The sequence below is a fragment of the Saccostrea cucullata genome, unplaced genomic scaffold (assembly GCF_032062105.1).
Source record: "Saccostrea cucullata isolate Sc308-1 unplaced genomic scaffold, CSIRO_AGI_Scuc_v1 ctg19192, whole genome shotgun sequence".
Taxonomy (NCBI): domain Eukaryota; kingdom Metazoa; phylum Mollusca; class Bivalvia; order Ostreida; family Ostreidae; genus Saccostrea; species Saccostrea cuccullata.
The window spans coordinates 1995-9361 of NW_026939832.1; the positions used below are offsets into that span (position 1 = coordinate 1995).

The window sequence follows — 7367 nt, forward strand, 5'->3', positions numbered from 1 at the left end:
AAGATTGACAACAGACAACATAAAAAATATTATATATCTCACCTGATAAAGTGAAAAATCAAACCCAACACTTTATACTTTTATGTAAATTGTCTTGCAGGCGATTGATATGGCTTTCATGTTAAGTTTCTTCAATGTCTCTTGCTGTGTTTTCAAACCTGCCAATGGGAAGCCCACAGGTCATTTTTTGGGCTGGTTAACATCAAGCGTTAAGTTCAATTGCAGAAAAATCTTGAAAAGGAAGACCTTATATTTTACAGCATTTTTCAAGGTCGGTCACCGTCTACCCATAGAAAGGCTCCACCACATCACCAAATCAAGGTCAGGTTTAACCATCTTCCTCTAACATAGAAAATCAGAAGAATAATCAGTCTTCATATCTAGTTTGGAAAGGTTATACAAACATGCAATAGCAAAGAGCTAATCAATGATAAATCTTACCAGCTTTTTAGGATTTGGCCAAAGACGATTCCTCAATTTTGGCCTCATCTTCCGATCACTGATAACAACATCACCTAGACATACAGGTCGGTCCAACACTCGTTCTGGTGATAAATGAGACAGATTGTCAAAAACGCCAGAGGCCCCTGTTCCTTAGCAAAGAGAGCAAGAACACAATATTGGACATACTAAACATGTTGTACATGTATCTAACCATAACGTCTTAGAGGTCCCTGCAGTTGATCTCTTAATTCTTGCTGGCAAGTCACTATCTACACTTCTTTTGTGCTGCATAAAAATCCTGACGATAAATCAGACTCCCCCTTTTAAAAAAAAGATGAGGATTTCAAAGAGGTATCCTAATATTTTTAAGCGATATATATAGCAAGAAATAGTTGGATATACATATACAAAAATTAAAGCTTCTTACTTACCATCTTTGTCAATGTTAACCTCTAGTCATAGCAGGACTACAGAATAATCTCCCTTTATTTGGGGGACTCTGATCCTCCCGCTTGTTTCCTCCAGTACCTGAACACACACAACTGATATAAGATTAGAAATTAATCAAAGGTTTTAAACTCAAAGCAGATATGCAATTTTGAACAAAGCATGACATAAACAATTAAAATGTATTCACTTTTGAACAAATGATGACATCAACATCAAAATATATTCTCTTTTGAACAAATGATGACATTAAGATCAACATGTAAACCCTGTTTATAAGATGGGGACAGTTAGAGATGAGACAAAAGAGAGGGAAGAGGTCTGGTTTTCAGTAATTTTAGACAAATTGAGAATTGACAACAGACAACATCAAAAATATTATATATCTCACCTGATAAAGTGAAAAATCAAATCAATACTTTACACTTTTATGTAAATTGTCTTTCAGGCGATTGATATGGCTTTCATGATAAGTTTCTTCAATGTCTCTTGCTGTGTTTTCAAACCTGCCAATGGGAAGCCCACAGGTCATTTTTTGGGCTGGTTAACATCAAGCGTTAAGTTCAATTGCAGAAAAATCTTGAAAAGGAAGACCTTATATTTTACAGCATTTTCAAGGTCGGTCGCCGTGTACCCATAAAAAGGCTCCACCACATCACCAAATCAAGGTCAGGTTGAACCATCTTCCTCTAACATAGAAAATCAGAAGAATAATCAGTCTTCATATCTAGTTTGGAAAGGTTATACAAACATGCAATAGCAAAGAGCTAATCAATAATAACTCTTACCATCTTTTCAGGATTTGGCCAAAGGCGATTCCTCCATTTTGGCCTGATCATCCGATCAATGTTGACAACAGCATCTAGACATACAGGTCAGTCCAACATTCGTTCTGGTGATAAATGAGAAAGATTGTCAATAAAGGTCAGAGGCCCCTGTTCCCCAGCAAAGAGAGCAGGACATACTGAACATGTTGTACATGTATCTAACCCTAACGTCGTAGAGGCCCTGCAGTTGATTTCTTAATTCTTGCTGGCAAGTCACTATCTACTCTTCTTTTGTGCTGCATAAAAATCCTGACGATAAATCAGGCTCCCCCTTTTAAAAAAAAGATAAGGATTTCAAAGAGGTACCCTAATTTTTTTCAGTGATATATATAGCAAGAAATAGGTGGATATACACAAACAAAAATCAAAGCTTCTTACTTACCATCTTTGTCAATGTTAACCTCTAGTCATAGCAGGACTACAGAATACTTTCCCTTTTTTGGGGGGACTCTGGTCCCCCTGTTGGTCTCGTTCCAGTACCTGAACACACAACTGATATGAGATTAGTAATTAATCAAAACCTTTGAAAATATTGCGGATATTCACTTCTGAATAAAGGATGACATCAACAATTAAAATGTATTCACTTTTGATCAAATTATGACATCAACATCAAAATATATTCTCTTTTGATCAAATTATGACATCAACATCAAAATGTGAAACGTGTTAATAAGATGAGGACAGTTAGAGAAGAGACAAAAGAGAGGGAAGAGGTCTGATTTTCAGTAATTTTAGACAAATGGGGATTGACAACAGACAATATCAAAAATATTATATATCTCACCTGATAAAGTGAAAAATCAAACCCAATACTTTATACTTTTATGTAAATTGTCTTGCAGGCAAATTGTCCTGTTGGTCTCGTTCCAGTACCTGCTCATACAACTGATATAAGATTAGTAATTAATCAAAACCTTTGAAAATATTGCGGATATTCATTTCTGAACAAATGATGATATCAACAATTAAAATGTATTCACGTTTGATCCAATTATGACATCAACATCAAAATATATTCACTTTTGATCAAATTATGACATCAACACCAAAATGTGAAACATGTTAACAAGATGGAGACAGTTAGAGAAGAGACAAAAGAGAGGGAAGATGAATGATTTTCAGTAATTTTAGACAAAGGGGGATTGACAACAGAAGGACATCAAAAATACTGCATATCTCACCTAATTTAGTGAAAAACCAAACCCAATGCTATAAACTTTAATGTGATTTGCCTTGCAGGCAACGGATATGGCTTTCACGTGCTGCTTCTTCAATGTCTCTTCCTGTGTTTTACAACCGTCAATGAGAAGCCCACAGGGCACTTTTATCCCAGTTAAATTCCATTGATAAGGTTAATTTAAAAAAGTCTTCAAAAAGAAGGGCCTGAATCTTACATCATTTTTAAAGGACGACCGTCATCTAACGATGGACAGGCTCCTCTACACCACCAAATCAAAGTCAGGTTTAACCACCTTCCTAAAACACAGAAAATCAAAAAGAATATTCAGTCGTCATAACTAGTTAGCAAAGGTTAGACAAATTTACAAATATCAAAGAGCTGATCAAGTATAACTCTTATAATCTCTTCAGGAGTTTTCCACAAGATATTCCTTAATTTTGGACTCATCTTCCGATTAATGTTTTCAACATCATCTAAAGGAGTCAATCCTTACGTCGCAGATTCGAATCCCACTGTGGGACGTGGAGACCGGTCCTTTGGATGAGACCTTATGAACTGAGGTCCCGTGTCGCAATAGGTGCTTGCACAAAGAAACACTCCCAGCTCAATGGCCCTGAGTGCCGACCATAGGACAAAATTTGCAGCTCTCCACTGGCAAGTGGTGCTTCTCCATATGAAAAATTCTCAGGAGGGACGTTAAACAATGCAATATACAATCAATCAATCAACATCATCTACACATACACGTCAGTCTAACACCATATATATAAGACAGATTGTCAATAAACTGTTGAGGCCTCCTTTTACCAACATAGAGAGTGGGAAAACAAAATTTGATAGAGTGATTCACGTTGTATCAAAGAGCTAATCTATTATAAATCTTACCATCTTTTCAGAATTTGGCCAAAGGCGATTCCTCCATTTTGGCCTGATCATCTGATTAATGTTGACAACAGCATCTAGACATACAGGTCAGTCCAACACTCGTTCTGGTGATAAATGAGACAGATTGTCAATAAACGTCAGAGGCCCCTGTTCCCCAGCAGAGAGAGCAGGAACACAATATTGGACATACTGAACATGTTGTACATGTATCTAACCCTAACGTCTTAGAGGCCCTGCAGTTGATCTCTTAATTCTTGCTGGCAAGTCACTATCTGCTCTTCTTTTGTGCTGCATAAAAATTCTGACGATAAATCAGGCTCCCCCTTTCAAAAAAAAGATAAGGATTTCAAAGAGGTACCCTAATATTTTTCAGCGATATATATATAGCAAGAAATAAGTGGATATACACATATAAAAATTAAAGCTTCTTACTTACCATCTTTGTCAATGTTAACCTCTAGTCATAGCAGGACTACAGAATACTCTCCCATTATTTGGGGGACTCTGGTCCTCCTGTTGGTCTCGTTCCAGTACCTGAACACACAACTGATATGAGATTAGTAATTAATCAAAACGTTTGAAAATATTGCGGATATTCACTTCTGAATAAATGATGACATCAACAATTAAAATGTATTCACTTTTGATTAAATTATGACATCAACATCAAAATGTAAAACAAGATTTGTTAACAAGATGGGGACAGTTAGAGAAGAGACATAAGAGAGGGAAGAGGTCTGGTTTTCAGTAATTTTTGACAAATTGAGGATTAACAACAGACAACATCAAAAATATTATATATCTCACCTGATAAAGTGAAAAATCAAACCCAATACTTTATACTTTGATGTAAATTGTCTTGCAGGCGATTGATATGGCTTTCGTGTGAAGGTCTCTTGCATGTCTCTTGCTGTGTTTTCAAACCTGCCAATGGGAAGCCCACAGGTTATTTTTGGGCTGGTTAACATCAATCGTTAAGTTCAATTGCAGAAAAATCTTGAAAAGGTAGACCTTATATTTTACAGTATTTTTCAAGGTCGGTCGCCGTCTACCGATAGAAAGGCTCCACCACATCATCAAATCAACATCAGGTTTAACCATCTTCCTCTAACATAGAAAATCAGAAGAATAATCAGTCTTCATATCTAGTTTGGAAAGGTTATACAAACATGCAATAGCAAAGAGCTAATCAATGATAAATCTTACCATCTCTTCAGAATTTAGCCAGTGGTGATTCCTCAATTTTGGACTCATCTTCCGATCGATGTTAACAACTTCATCTGGATACAGGTTGGTCCAACACTCGTTCTGGTGATAAGTAAGAAAGATTGTCAATAAACTGCTGAGGCCTCTAGAGTTTTCCCAACAAAGAGAGTGAGAAAACAAAACTCTATAGTGATACACGTTGTATCTTACCATTACATTTTGTGGAGGCTCTGCAGTTTATCTCTTAACTCTTTCTGACAAGTCACTATCTCCTCTATCCTTTTTTGTGCAGCATACAAATCCTGAGGTTGAATCAGGCATGACCTTTTTATTCCCCTTTCAAACGAAAAAGGAATAGCATTTCAAAGACGTATCCTTATATTTTTACGCAATATATCACAAGAAATAGGGGGATATACACATACAAAAACTAAAGCTTCGTACTTACCGTCGTTGTCAATGTTAACCTCTAATCATAGCAGGACTACAGAGTACGCTCCCTTTATTTGATGGACTCTGATCCTCCTGTTTGTATCCTTCCAGAACCTGAACACACGCAACTGATATAAGATTAGTAATTAATCAGAACCTTTGAACACATCGCAGATATTCACTTTTAAACAAATCATGACATCAACATCAAACATATTCACTTCTGAACAAGTCATGACATCAACATAAAAATGTAAAACATGCTAACAAGATGGGAACAGTTAGAGAAGAGACATCAGAGAGGGAGGATGTATGATTTTCAGTAATTTTAGACAAATGGGGGATTGACAACAGAAAAAATACAAAGTATTGCATATCTCACCTGATTTAGTGAAAAATCAAACCCAATATTTTAAATTTTTATGTGTTATGTCTTGCAGGCTACTGATATGGCTTTCATGTCTCTTGTTGTGTTCTGAAACCTGTCAATGGGAAGCCGACAGGTCATTTTTTGGCCTGATTAACATCCATTGATAAGTTTCTGGAAAGTTCAAAAGGAAGAAGAGCTTAAATGTTACAGCATTTAGCAAAGAAAATCAAAATAATTGAGTCCTCAACTCTTGTTAGAACATGCTGTATACAGGGAAAGTTTTGTTCCTGTTTTATTTTCCACTCTTTCGCCCTTTTCATAAGTGAGCTAATTTAAAATGGGGAGGATTCAAAGAACACAGCATAATTTCTTAAACTAAACGATGACTGGGCGAATTTTAAAACGGGGCAAAGTTGTTAGCAAGTGTAAAAGGGCAAAAATAACATGGGGTGGAAAAAACCCTGTATACAGTATTCTAAACACTTGCAGAGAACAAAGAATTAATTAAATATGAATCTTTCCGTTTTCAACATCATCTAGACATACAGGACAGTCCAACACTCGTTCTGGTGATAAATAAGACAGATTGTCAAAAAATTACTGACGCCTCTTTTCCCCAACAAAGAGAGTGAGAAAACAAAATTCGACAGAGTGATACTTACCATAACGTCTTGGAGGCTCTGCAGTTGATCTCTTAATTCTTGCTGGCAAGTCACCATCTCCTCTTTTGTGCAGCATACAAATCCTGAGGTTGATTCAGGCTACACCTTTTCCTTCCCCCTTTAAAAGAAAAAAGATGGGGATTTTAAAGAGGTACCATAATAATTCTAAGGAATATATAAAAAGAAATAAGGGGATATACACATCCAAAACTCAAAGCTCCTTACTTATCATCTTTGTCAATGGTAACCTTAGTTCATAGCAGGACTACAGGATACTCTCCCTTTAATTGGGGAGACTCTGATCCTCCTGTTTGTCTAGTTCCAATGCCTGAATACATATAACTAATATAAGATTAGTAATTAATCAAACCATTTGAACACATCGCAGATATTCACTTTGTAACAAATCATAGCATTGACATAAAAATATATTCAGTTTTGAACATATAACGACATCAAACTCAAAATATATTCACTCCTGAACGGATCATGACGTCAACATCAAAATGTAAAAACATGTTAACAAGATGGAGGCAGTTAGAGAAGAGACATCAGAGAGGGAAGATGTATGATTTTCAGTAGTTTTAGACAAATGGGGGATTGACAAACAGAAAGACATTAAAAGTATTGTATATCTCACCTGATTTAGTGAAAAATCAAACACAATACGTTAAACTTCTATGTGAAATGCCTTGTGGGCTACCGCTATGGCTTTCATGTGCTGCATTTTTGATGTCTCTTTTGTTTTCCAACCTGTCAATGGGAAGTTGGCGAGTCATTTTTTGCCCAGTTAACATCACTTGGTAGGATAAATTTCAGAAAAGTGTTCAAAATGAAGAGCTTCAATCTTACAGCATTTTTCAAGGACGGCTGCCGTCTAACTATAGAAAGGCTCCCCCACACCACCAAAT

The 7367-nt window shown here is 36.2% G+C and overlaps 1 long non-coding RNA gene across 1 annotated transcript; it reads right to left on the minus strand.

The window, feature by feature from the left end:
• Positions 1 to 259: 259 nt before the first annotated feature.
• LOC134254096 (uncharacterized) lies at positions 260 to 724 on the minus strand. The gene is made up of 3 exons (XR_009989252.1): positions 656 to 724; positions 442 to 545; positions 260 to 342 (listed from the first exon to the last, which is right to left on the minus strand). It is a non-coding gene; the product is annotated as an uncharacterized LOC134254096 (long non-coding RNA).
• Between the last annotated feature and the right edge of the window lie 6643 nt (positions 725 to 7367).